General features: G+C 32.9%; 1 long non-coding RNA gene across 2 annotated transcripts; it reads right to left on the bottom strand.

Moving 5' to 3' along the window:
* Window positions 1–1,149: 1,149 nt before the first annotated feature.
* LOC147398293 (uncharacterized) lies at window positions 1,150–4,543 on the bottom strand. 2 transcript variants are annotated; one of them, XR_015180201.1, is made up of 5 exons: window positions 4,440–4,543; window positions 2,464–2,560; window positions 2,149–2,254; window positions 1,664–1,721; window positions 1,150–1,451 (listed from the first exon to the last, which is right to left on the bottom strand). It is a non-coding gene; the product is annotated as an uncharacterized LOC147398293 (long non-coding RNA). The 2 variants fall into 2 exon arrangements; XR_015180202.1 differs by having other exon boundaries at window positions 2,149–2,245.
* Between the last annotated feature and the right edge of the window lie 9,846 nt (window positions 4,544–14,389).

Genomic DNA, 14,389 nt, shown 5'->3' with positions numbered 1-14,389 from the left:
AACAGCGGATCTCAATATCAGCTGCAGATCTCAATATCAGCTGCAATAGGTTAAATTTTTAACAAACAAAATATATTATACATATAGCGACGGATATTCAGATCCGCTGCAATAGATAAATTTTTAACAAATAGAATATAACATATATAGTGGCGGATATTAGTATCCGCTGCAACATATCATTTTTTTTTTTAAATTAACACATATAACAGCGGATATTAATATCCGCTGCAATAGGTCACTTTTTTTTTTCTAATATATTTGATCAAGAACTACCCTATCATCACACCAACCTGTCAAATAGCCAGAAGACCCCCATTGACTAACAGATCAGAATATAAAACCAGACAAATATGTCTCGTAGAAACAAGTCCCAAAGAATACCACATGATGCACAAGTACCTGCTAATTCTGCATTCAATCACTCTTTTGTTCTGGTTACTATGCATTATATCGGATCAAAAATAGAGTTCAATGACTAGCAAGAGGGAAAAAAAAAATCTCCCAAGTATCATAATTTCATGAAAACACATGGCAAAGTGCTCATTAAGGTTTCTTGAGAGTATTTGATGTTTTTCCTATACTTTGCATTGGATGAGCAATGCCTATCAACTTAGCTAGTCGCATAAGCGAGGTTTACAGATGGGCCCATTTGATAAATACCTACTATTCTGCTTTTGTTCTTGGTTCCAATATAAATCCATTTTATTCTGAACAATTATTATTTCCCAAAGAAACCTTCATTTGTATGTTTAATTGAACAATTCATATTTGTTATGTCTGATACATTTGAAAAAGTCAAGGCAAAAACTGTTGATCTAACATTGATTTTCAATTATAATTTAAGTGAATGACTCTTTGGAGCTAGAGTAGAGGCATTACCATCAATGGTACCATGCTTAGAAAAAAAAATGGCACCTTGGTTAAAATAAGAGCAACTTATATCTGTGCCAGAGATGCAGAACATACCCACCAACAACCAAACATGTGGACACATCTATGGAATTAATTGATACATCAAGAGATTAAATCCACATATACGTTACTAGTCCAATAAGTACACACACAAAAATACATTCATGTATTTGCACGCACATGCAAAATTCTGTGTATAAATAAGATAAAACTGTTGCAATTCTAATGGAGATCCCAAGTGGTAAAATTGACTGTTGTAGTATAAATCAAATGCAATATAGAGATTGCTATTTCACAAAGTTTACGAATTTCCATAGTTAGAAAAGATGCCTCAATCCACAGAAATGGCTATAGTCCTTTCTGAAAGATCAGTGTTGAGCAAAAGGTAAACTTACTTAAAGCTCCGAATGTGACATGGTTAACACACTTTGACCCACTTCACAACTAACCAAGTGAAACGAACCACCACCAGCTTCGATAATATCCAATGGATCATTTATTAGAAATCGATCGAACAAATGACCACTTAAAGAAACCTGTTAAATTTAAATAAGAGTATAAGATCATTAATGTCGAACATAACCTAACCTAACAATTATCAGAAATGATAGGATAATCCATAAAATCCAGAAACTAATTAGGGAATTAACATTATTTAATTCATGGATGAAAAGGAAAAATTACATAAATTTGGTGTGAGGAAGATGACGGAAACCATTTAGATGGTTGCAAAAATTCTAACACCCACCGATATATTGTATTTCTTCTTTCTATAGTTTCCATTTGGAATAGTTTCGGATGAATCACTGCAAATCAAGAGGAGATATTAACTGTTAAGAAAAGAAAATATATAAAATAAAAACATCATAAACCATACAGATATACTTCACAGTTTACGATTTAAGAGAAGTGACTAGTTTGAGTTGGAACATTTTACTTCATTCTCATATGAATTGTTTTAGTTAATGATATCGTACAGTTGAAGATGAAATGTATCATTTGGGAGTAAATTTGTAGGATAAAAAACAACCAAAAGGGAGAAAAAAAACAAGACAAAAGAAAAGACAAAACATACAAGTATAATATGAAACAACCATGTGTAACTAGTTCACAATGACAATTTCAAAAGTGAAAAAATAAAACAAAAAACTGGAGTAGTTCATCAAGCATACAAATATAACTTATATTTGAAGAAAAAGAACAAAGAAGACTGGGACAGGATTAGAAACTTACTCAGAATCAGAGTTTCGCTTATGAGGGATGTATTCATACAAGGAAGTAAGTGCTCCTTCATGGGCTATGCAAGCTCTTCTTAAATGGGAAGGCAATTCTGAAATATCTTTGAAGGAAGCCAAGTTATCAATAAATTGGGACAGGATATTGCCAAAATGTTGGGAAGCCTTTACACAATGAAAAATATTTTATAACCAGAACTCGAGAGTTAAGAAGATATGCAATGGTCCTCAAAATAATCTTCATATCTTGCACGTAGATAGAACATAAAACTTAACCATTGGAATAAAGGATTTATTAATGAGAATCTTTTACCTCTTTTGCAAACTCTGTTGGAAGAACGTCAATAGCTAGACATATCACACCATTGCCCTCTATGTCAAGATGGTATGAATCAACAAAGGAGTCATACCTAAAAACCATGATCAGCCATGCTATCAAGATAAATGATTTAATAGTAGCTGGGCAGTTTTTTTTCTTTTATTTTATTTTTTACCAAGACATAATGAAAACAAAGGCCAGCTGAAAATAAAATTGCACCCAAGGAGATGTAGATCAAATAAAACAAACTATAAAGAAAAATATAGCAAACATCTATCCACAAACAGGAAATGGACACAGATATGTCCTACAGATAGATTCATTGCTCTTTAGCTGCCTGCGAAATAATTTTTAGAAGTTTCTAATGCAAACAAATGAGGCCTGTAATATCTAAAATCATTGTCAACTAGAGGTAGGTTTATTTAGATTCTACAAATGAATTTAAGTGTAGCACCAATAGGGTATAAAATGAAGTCATTTGAGATAGTTTTGGCATGCATAAAGAAGACTAAAAATGACAGTCTAAGTAATGCTTTGGTGAAAGTTAAAAGGATTTAAAAGAACAAGAATGGTAAGATCAAGAAAGTTAAAAGGATATTATGTTTATGTATTCCTCAAAGTGCATAATTAGGCATCAAAAAGTTTTACTTAAGATGGGTGAAATTTTCAAACTCTAAGAAAAATCAATGATTCAGCCCTTATCCAATATGGGGAACCATTATGTTATTGTTTCGGTAATAATTTTGTTTATCTAGCTACGTATTTCCATTTAAAACAAGTTACAAAAATAATGTTGAACCTGTCCATTTTTTTATGGGTATAAGCTGGACTTAAACCCACGACCTCAGAGTTGCTTTGCAATGTGTCAAACCAACTGAGCAGGGGCAGAGCTAGTGAACTTTGAGACACCCCTGTATTTTCAACTAATTACATGTCCCATTTGTCCCCACTCCCTCACCTCTCTCCCCATTTGCCCCCACACCCTCACCTCCCTCCAACACCCCCCCCCTTCCCTTCCATTTTTTGTTGATGACATTGCCTCTTGACAGGCCCTTCTCATATACTAATAGGAAATGACCTAAATATCATTTTCTTCAACTTCTAACCAAAAACCTCTGAATTTCTCTCTAAAACCATTCATCTTTAAGTTCTTCAACTATACAACTAACCATAGTTTGCCCCCACTACAAGAAAATCCTAGCTCCACCCCTGCAATTGAGCTATGGGGCCCATGTTGAACCTGCGTCTTATAACATTGAATATAGCAATCTATAGAAACAGACCTAGTTTTGAAATGGCTATTGCTCATTAAAACACCCAAGTCAATTCCAATGGTTCTACACTTAGGTGACCCCATTAATCCATTATAATATTTTCAATTATCAAGTAAGTTTCTGGTTGTCCGTTTTCCTAAATTTTTGTCCCTTGTGTCCACCACTAACCTATAAGAAAAGATATCTAACTTACTCCATGGTTTTAACTTTCAAGACTGTTAGCACCACTTGTTTAAGGCTATGATAATTCAATTTGCACATGAAATAGTAATTTATCTCCTCCATGCTACATTTTAAGTAAGCAATGGATGTGTAGAGAAGCTTCCACTGCCACCATTTCAAATTGGATTTTTTTTTAATTCACTTCCTTAGTACTTTTACATTAAATCTGTGTTTTTCTCTATATTGTAAAATATTTTTGTTTCCCATGCAACATAATCTACTTGCATTGCTTTAAAGCTACAAGACATGCTAGGAAGAATACCAATCAACCCTCAAGGCATGACAAATGACATTCAGCCAATTAAGTTCATCTGTTTTAGAAGTGCATCAAAAAATATTTTAGTGGTAGAAAGAGAAAAGGGATACATGTTTAGTACTAATATCACCCTTATCACTTCAAACTTTAGAGTACATCTACAGCAAAAATATTCAGAATGTTTATATAGATTGAAAAAATGCATAAGAGAAACACACCTTCCCTACAAAATCCCTAATGCATAGGAAATAATCAATTGGCGTAACCATGTGTTTTCTATGAACAATTTCCCCCAAGATTCGTTCAACTGCGGTTCCCTGATTTGAAAATCAAAGAATCAAATGAAGAACAAGCAGTCTGTTTCTAGTTCACTATACATGTATATAATACCAGTCTTTGATGATAGGTTAACTCCACTCACCTTTTGAACACCAAAAGATCTAAACTCAACAGATCGGATACTTTGAACAACAACAATAATTGTATTAGCAATTGGGCATGATTTATTGGAAATCATTGGATTTTACTTAATTTTTTTGGAAGAAAATTAATATATATGTCTCTTTTAGAACAAAAACAACTAGAAATGTTTGATTTTCATACATAAACCACAGAAAAATAGAGATTAAAGGGAAAAATGCTCGAAATTAGGATCATACATAGAGAGAAAGAGAGAGAGAGAGAGAGAGAGAGAGAGCTCTTACCAGATGTTGCAAACCGGATTGTCGAAGTAGATCTCACAAGCACAAACAGAGGGATTTCTGCTGGATCAGATCTTTCGCTTTGACGGAAGCTTTTGGACCTAACGAAAATGACTCTAAGCCTTCGCGCAAGCAAGCGTGAGAGAAGCAAGCAAAGTAGAAGCTATCGTAGAAGCGGTCGGGGGAAAACGAGATAGAGTGAAAGAGGCGAAGGAAAATGAGAGGGAAGAGGGAAGATGAATGTGGTTTTCGCGGCTTTAAGAAAAATGAATTATTTTTCCACGGTATGTGTATGAAACAGCGCGAAAAAATTTGAGTGAGAAATTTCTTTATGTGCGGGTCCTATAGCGGCGGATACATTTATCCGCTACAAAAAAATATATATCATATTAAAAAATATTGTATAGCGGCGGATAAAATTATCCGCTGCAATAAATTATCTCAAATTTTTTTTAAACACTGTAGGAAAAAGTTGAGTGTTTATGTGCGGGTCCTATAGTGGCGGATAAAATTATCCGCGGCAAAAAATTATTTGAATTTTTTTTAATCATCATGAAAAAAATTGAGTGCGAAATTTATTTATGCATGGGTCCTATAGCGGCGGATAAAAAATCCGCTGCAAAAAAAATATACCATAATGCCATATAGCGGCGGATATAATAATCTGCTGCAAAAAAATGCAAAAAATGTGTTCCTTATAGCAGCGGATAGAATAATCCGCTGCAAAAAATGCACCATAATGTCATATAGTGGCGGAAAGAATAATCTGCTGCAAAAAAAATGCAAAAAATGTGTTATACATGGTCCCTATAGCGGCGGATAAAATTATCCGCTGCAAAAAAATTTATATAGCAGCGGATAAAATGATCTGCTGCAAAAAATGTATCATAATACGTTATGAATGGTCCCTATAGCAGCGGATAAAATGATCCGCTGCAAAAAATATACTATACTGCAGCTGAAATAGTCATCTGCTGCTATAAACCGCCGCAATAACTCGAAAATGTTGTAGTGCAAGTTCGAAAACCTCCGTCGCTAGCTCGGCATGGTGCAAATAATGAGAGTTGGTGCTGAGGGAGAGTGTTAAAATTCAACACCAGCCCAATTGAAAAAAGTACAAATTTATTGCCCAAGCCCAATGGTAATTTAGAACCTAATTTCTAGAATCTTCCTAGAAAAAATTCTAGATGTTTTTTGACAAGAGAAAAGTAGAAAATACTAGAATAGTAGATATTTTGGTAGAAAGATCTAGATGACAAATTGTAACCATCAAATTAAAAGTGTATTGGCACAATCTTAGCCATTGGTTAAGGAGGTGCTTTTAGTATAAATAGGGGTGAGTTGTTTCATTTTGTATCAAAACAAATTGTGAGAAATCAAGTAGTGAGAAAAATCAAGTAGTAGTAAAACAATAAATAAGAGGTCTTGAGAGGTTGTAGAAAGTGATTATTTGTAAAAATTGTGTTTTTCTTAATAGAGTGTTATTTTATTCTTCAAATTGTGAGTGGTATTTTTTATTATTGAGGGTATAGTACAAGTAATTTGTTTACTTGTTTATATATAATATTTGAGCATTTATAGTCAAGTACTCTAGATTTTCCTCAACATATCCTTATACTAACTTTATTAGGAAAGAAACTTATTCTAATTTGACCATCAAATGAGATGGTGAAACTAAGTGTAGCGGTTGATTTGTCCATTACATTATCCAAAATAAACTGATGTTGTTGTAGCTTAAAGGGGTCAAATGGGGATGAGTACCATGGTCTTAGACATAGCTTTATTTCACTAAATAATTTGGACACTAATCTTCTAATCCATGTGTCTAAGGACAACTGCGATTTTTTTTACTAGGCAAAGACTTGCTGAAAGCGCCCTCGATCCGCGGGGTGCGCGGATCCGCTTTTGACCCTTGAGGTTTGGGAGTCGCCACCTAGTTATTGTGGTCTAGGAACCAAACTGACTCTAAAATAGATAAAAAACTAATCTACTACAGAAAATTCGAATCCGGGGATCATGTTATGGGGTTGGAAAGTGTTAGGCACCAACCCCGCCCGGCCATTGCTGGTCTCTACTTATCCCAAATAAAGTTACATCGCTAATGACAAACCTAGATTAAAAAAAATAAAATAAAAAACTTACCTTCGATCTGCAAAAGTGTTATTCCCTCAGATCTTGTGAGAATGGCTCCTTGTACCGTATTCCTTACTTCGTTCTATCTCCGGATCTGATTCCTGATCTCCGAGGTAAGGTATCTCCTTCTTGGATCTGGGTGCTTCGAATTTGTTGTGGATTTTTGGGATGTTTTTGAGAGGTTTTTGGGTGTTTTTTAGGCTAAAATCGGAGTAGGGGTGTTAAGGAAGGAGTTGGGGCTCCAAAATTAGGGTTTTGGGGAGGTTGTGGAGGCTTCTTCACCTACTTTTTCTAGGATTTTTTCTTTTGATACGAAAATAGGGTGTGAGCACCTCTATTTATAGATATTTTTAGGGGTTAATTTGGATAGAGTTAGTATTTAATTATAGTTCTTTTAATTAGAGTTGTGTTTTAGTTAGACTTATTTTAGGTAGAATTGTGTTTTAATTAGAATTGTTTTAGGTAGAATTGTTTTTAAGTTAGAACTCTATTAGATTGAGTTATTATTTAATTAGAACTCTATTATGACTTTTGGTCTTATTTGATTGACTTTTAACGTTTTGACTTTAGTCTTAATTGATTGACTTTTAATATCTTGACTTTAGTCTTGTTTAATTGATTTTAATTTTGACTTTAGTCTCACTAGATTGACTTTAATACCTTGACTTCAGTCTTGCTTGATTTACTTTTAATTTTTGGAGAACCCCCCTCCATTATTTCTTTAATTCTTTGGACCCCCAAATGGAGGGGTCCTTAAAGAAATATCTCATGAACCCTCAACAATTTTACTTGAAAGCCCGATTGATCGATTTTTTAATTCAAAATTTTAAATTAATTTCATCAATGTTTCACTTTAATTATTTAATATTTTATTTTTTTAATTTCGGAATTTTTAATTATGAAAATTGTGAAATTACCGTTTTGCCCCCTGAGAGGACTTTTCACGTTTTAAGTTGGTTTTTAATGTTCTAGGATGTTTTAGAATCAATTTTTTGTAAGGAATTCAATGGAAATATTAGTTTTTGTTATTTATGAAATTTTTTGTGTGAAATGGTTGTGAACTTTATGAGGGGTATTTTCGTAATTTGGTCAAATTTTGTTAAAATTAGTGAAATGATTTATTTGGTTTCGATTTGTTGTTTTATGTGTTTGAGAAAGTTTTCCTAAGCGTAACGTAGGCTCTAGGGTTATTTTGAAGTTAGGGGTATTTTGGTAATTTGGTCAATTTTTAGTAATTTTTATCGTGAAGCTTCTTTTTGGTCTGCAAGATGATGATTTCTATGTTTCTGGGGTCGTATTTTCCTAGCGTAGCGTGGTTTCTAAGGTTTTGTAAGTTTGAGATACCTCATCCGGATTTCTGAAACACATCTGGTAACAAAATAAAGCAATGGAATACACATCCATCATTGGGAATCATTGCGATCGGGTTGACGAGTTGATTAATCAGGCGGATGCAAAAATGGGGTGTCTACACTTGCATTCTTGGATAATATTCCTTGTTGCCTCGGTTTTGACGTTTCTTCAGGATGAGTTGAAAGTTTTGAGTAGGATCACACTCCATAATCAGATACTGAATACTCATATCCCATACTAATTTTAGTCTTGGTGAGACCCTAAAACTCTATGAGCGTGATGGTAGCATCTCCAGTTCTGCAAGAGTTAGAAATTGCACTTGTTATTTTCTTGGAATCCTCCTACAGATGGTGGTCCTAGATTTCCGTTTGAGTTCTGTTCTCAAATGAGTTTTGCCTATCCCTCTGAAGGTGAGTGCCTTTGAAGGGTATTCAAACATGCTATTGTGGTTTGTGGTTGTTTTTATTTTTGGGGCCATGGTGAGCACAATGAACATTCCAACATTCAACAAGTCAACAAGATGATGGGCTTGTTTGGTTGAAAATTTTAAGACCAAAACCAAGAAGTTGAGTCTTCAAGGCTCATTAAATAGGGAGCTTGAAGACAGCTTCAGATAGAACCAGTTTTTTATGGTCGCATGAGTTCCTAATAGGAGAATTGGTTTTAGGAATAAGATTCCGTATAGGGGTAACATTTTGGCATAAGTAACACATGGTTTTTGTATATGCTGGAGTGAGTTAGTTTTTTTTTTTGTCTTTGTTGCTTAGATGTTTTTTATGCATGTTTTCTAGTTCTAGATAGTTGATAATCCTGTAAGTGATTTAATTTCTTTATGCAAGATGTTTTTCCTTATTTTCCTAGAGATACGGATTATAGAGTATTTGCTGAAGATGTTGGAAACATTCCAAGGCTAGATATTATCTTTCTCTTTGGTGGTTTTTTCTATCAAACCTCTTATGATACTGTCGAAAGATTATTGTATGCATTACAAGTGCTCTTTTGGTACAAATTCTTTTTTTTTTAATAATTTAGTATCACTTTCCCCATTAGGTGTCTTTAATTCATTCGAGTTTCTATAAATCAGACTAGGAAGTATTCAAGCACAGGGAGAGAATTTGTTCACTTTAATTAGGGCCCTCACAAATTCTTCTAAGCTACAAAATGCCCATGAAAGGCTATCTATTTTTGTTGAGGAGAATGAAACCAAGAATGATAAGGCTCCCCCCCTCACTCAGTTCCTTTATTTGTGATGACAGTCTCTCTTAATTTATAAAGGAACATTTTTCAACTCTTATTTTTCATATTATTAAAATCTCATTAAATTGTACCTTGAAAATTGTTCATGGGTCAGTAGCTATCACAAAATATACAAGGCTGACATTGCTTTGTTTAGCTCTACCATTTTTTTTTATGTATTATCATCATACTTGAAGTAAAGTTATTCAAATTTTTATTTTATAATTCTTGAAACATTCCTCTTGATCCACTGTTTATGGAGTGAAACTTACCACCAACCCCTTACAATGTGGTCAAGGACCAAGAGTATTGTGGAGATATTAGAGTTGGTCTCATATCCACTCCTAAGGTATTTTTCTTGATGTCCTTTAATATGTTTATATGCATTTTCATAACTGTTATACAGTAAACAAACATTCTCTATTAGTCACAAAATCCAGATGGGAAAAGAAATAAGTGAAAAAAAAAAAAAAAACAATAGCACAACTTAAGTTCAAGCCCTATCTATCCTTCGGTAACTCAAGCACTTCAGGATGAGCATAATACATGACTCAAACACTATGGTTCTGTGCACATTTCATGTCAGTTGAGTGTGTTTGAGTTTAGTATTATTCTTTTAATTAACTACACAATATGTTTTGTCTGTATTCCATATTCTGTATGACCATTGATTTCTTCTTTTGCTTATTATTTTGTAGCTCCAGCATTGAAATCAGAAAAATGTCACATTTCTGTTGATGAACTTTTGATATCGATGGTATGGAGTGATATTTTGGTAATCATGTTTTGTGTTCATGAGGCTTGGGAGAATCTGGGACTCTCTTTGGCTGTTTGATGATATTAGTGGTTTATATATGGTGATTGATTCTACGTGGCATAATCTTTGAACTTGAAATTTTGAGCATACATCACATGAGAAATTTTTGACACGATGGTGAAGTCTTCAACCATCTCAAAATCTAACTAATAAGGAGTATCTGATCAAGGAAACAGTGGCAATGTAGGAGAAATCCAAACCTTGAGGAAAATAAGGGGACACAATAGAGCGGAGAGAGCCAGAAGAGATGAAAGACATCACGACCATTTGCTTCTGATTGTGTTTTATTTCTAAGAAATTATGTGACTTAATTTCATTTGTTAGTGCCCAATTGCTTCTATTAGAGCTTGTTTAATAATGAAATTTCAATATATAATATGAATTTTGAGTTGCTTAGCTTAATTTGGAGCTCATTTTATGATTTTTCTTTTTCTTTTTTTATTTTTTTTTATTATTATTTCGTTTATTGTGATCGGTGAATTAGAGGATTATGTTGTTGCTTGTTAAACCTCCAAATTCGATGGTCATACTCTAGGGAATTTTTTTAATTTTTTTAAAGCTCATTCTCCAATAATTAGATAGTCTAAGGACGTCAAAAAAAATTCTACAAAAAAATATTTAACGGGAGGGTCCGTCAAATTTCTTAAAAATTTGACAGGCTAAGATCGTCAAATATGGGCTTTTTTCACATAGTAAACCATCTCCCAAAATACAACTTCTCAAAATATACATCATGTCCCAAAATTTGAATTACACTACACTCGCCATACTACTAGACAAATCCTCAAGCTGACAGAAGCTACAGATTCACAACATGACCTTCTACAGGAACCTCCTCGAATGACTCTTCATAAGCAAGTTCTCCAAAAGCTAAAACATCTGAAAAGGGAAGGATAGGATGAGTAACAGGAAAATATTACTCAATAGGATGAACATCGTTCTAACAGCGAGTCATAAATGTACAAGTAAACATCTGAACATTTAAATAATACAAGTTTTTATAAAGTGGTATATGATAAATATCTAAGCATGCTAAATAAGTAGTTGTAAATAATTTTAATCTATAATTTCTATCATTTAAAGTAACATATACATCTTTTCCAATAGAAAACATCTAATATCATCACAAAATAAAGAAAATACATAATAAGAACACAGCGGTGTAGTCGATAAGAGAGCAGAAGAACCGTCGATTCAATGACCTCAGCATGGCAATCAATATTTCAAACTTAACCTTCAATGTGGAATCCCATTGTGAAAATTTGATTTTGTGGCCAATCGACATGCCAAACTTTTGGGACCATTTATCTGACTCAGACTAGTCGTTGGCCAAGATCCCACTACTGAGTTCACCTTATGGTGAGGCCTACCGTTTGACTACTGTAGACTAAAAATAATCACTAACTAGCCCAAGAGACCCCTCACATTGAAGCCTATCAAGTGGCAATACATGTGAACCCTGTCTACCTCTACACTATACAGAAATCGCCTTTACACAAAACGATTCCCAAGAAAGAAGAAGAAATTCCCGGATCTAGTGCTGATCGAAGATTGACCCACCATTTTTGAATATATAGCAATGCATCACTCTTTGTAGGTTTTCCACGACTCTTTTTTTATAAACAAAATAATTTGTTTTGTATATAGTATATCATTTTTGTATAAAAAATATGAATAAGATTTGATAGTGTCTTCCAATGACATCTATATGTCATTTTCATCCATCAATCATTCCATCATGTTTTACGTGGCATGTCCATCATGTAGAATTGAAGACACTATCCCAATAATCAGTCAAGAACATATGTTATCTCTATCCATCCATCAATCAATCGACTAATCTATCATTTAACTTCCTACATATCTATCAAAGTATTTTTATTTCTTAAAGTAATTCGAAATCCAGAGAGCATCAACCAATTTCATTCGATGATTTTGGTTAAGTAGAAGGACTCGAAAAACGCGATAAAATCATAAGACACAAAAGTTGAAAAAACTGTCAAAATTTTGTTAAGTGTTGGAAAAAATGATTTTTTAAAGTTATCGGAATTGAAAATAGGTTTTTGTAAATAAAAGTCATCAACAACATGAGAAAGACTATGTAATTTTTATAACTTAATTCAAAGTAATACTAAAAATATCATGTTTTAAAAATTAGACAAAAATATTAAAATTTACGTTTTGTTCTTGAAAGCAAAAATTACATTTTGATATGATGAGATTTGGATCTCAAAACCATTTCTAAAGTTTTCAAATGGGGGGGTTAAACCTTAATTTTATTAAATAACTTAAAATAAATGAAACTTTTACATATATATTTTTAATGAAATAAAGGTATGAAAAGAGTGTATAAGCTGTGTGGGAAGTAGTGTTGAGGTTGTTTTTCAAATTCTAAAATTTTTTGGGTCTAATGGTGGTACCGTCCGCAAGCAAGAGGTTCAAAATTTTTATTTTTCTTTTAAACTTTTTTAGTCGAAAATTATTCGAAGTTGATACCAAAGTTATAGATTTGCTAATAAAACCTTATACAACTTTTAATATGCTTAAAACATATTCAATGGGGACAAATCTATAAAAAATAATCAAGCAATAATGAATTAATCCATTCAAACATGTGTAGGTTTAACGAAATGATCGATATTTGGAAGAACAATCACAATCTAAAGTATAACATGAAATTTTCTATGAACTTGTAGTATAATTAGAAGGCAAAAGGGAAGGCATCCTACCTCAGACTACATTCAACGGTTAAACGGAGTTTAAAATCGTCTCCGGCCACTCTCCAAATTTTTTCTCAGACGAAAATCTTATTTTCTTGCGTTTACGCATAACCCTCGACAACGTGTACAACTCTCCTTCTTGCAATAAGACTCGGATTGTTCTAGTTTGGCATAGATTTGAGTTGCAAAACTCGAGAAAAAATGGGCTGATATTTGTTTGTAGAGAAAAATAAGAAAAATTAGATTTTTCTTTATAATTCAAATATTTATGATTTAAGTGGGATGTAAGTGTCATTTCATGAGTTATTTTTCTTGAATGTCGATTTGGACAATCTTATACTCTATTCCGGATAATTTTTTAACGAGAATCTAATGGTAAGATCGGATTCCTCAAATTATATGTCAAATTATCATTTACCTACTTTGGTAATTACTTGATGCAAAATTTAAGGATTTTATAACTTTTTTGTTCAAACTCGAATTCAAGCGTACTTACATGCTAAAATATGTTTTTCAACCATTTTGAATCTAATGGAAAAAATCAGATTATGTTAAAAGTGAACAAAACAAAATCCAAGTATTTTACCTTAAGTTCCTCTATCAGAATTTTCTCCAAATTTCACTTTTTTATTTCCTCAAGATACTAATTAGAATTCGGGGTATTATATCCTCCCGCCTTAAATAAAATTTCATCCTCGAAATTTATGAACGTATTCGAATTATAAAGAAAAATCTAATTTCATGAGTTATTTTTCTTAAATTATAACTATTGAAAAGGTAGCAACTTAAGTTGATAAAGATATCTTCTTCAAAGGTCCTGTGCTCCCTTAATTTCATATTTTCTCATGAGTTGGAATTTGAATGAACGATCAAACAAATTGCTTCTCTTCCTATCTCACCTTAGCAACAATCCTCTATTTATGATCTCTACCCATATTATGGTGTACGGCTCTTCAACCAAATAAGAAACTAACGATCCTACAATTTAAGAAACTATCCTAATTAGAATACATAACACAACTAATCCTTAAACATCAAGGATTACACAAAATCTTTTACGCTATATGCAGTTTTCTTTCATAATCATACTTCTCAACACTCTACAAACATTCGTGTCAATTCTCTGAAAAGTTCTAACAAAAATCTCATAATGTTATGCCTTATTTATTTCACTTACAACCCATCTTTTAATTAACCAAATGAAATCT

This window comes from Akebia trifoliata, chromosome 7 (genome assembly GCF_017979445.1).
Source record: "Akebia trifoliata isolate Shusen 1 chromosome 7, ASM1797944v1, whole genome shotgun sequence".
NCBI lineage: Eukaryota > Viridiplantae > Streptophyta > Magnoliopsida > Ranunculales > Lardizabalaceae > Akebia > Akebia trifoliata.
Note: the sequence above shows the minus strand (reverse complement) of the source record. Positions and strands in the feature narration are given on the sequence as shown.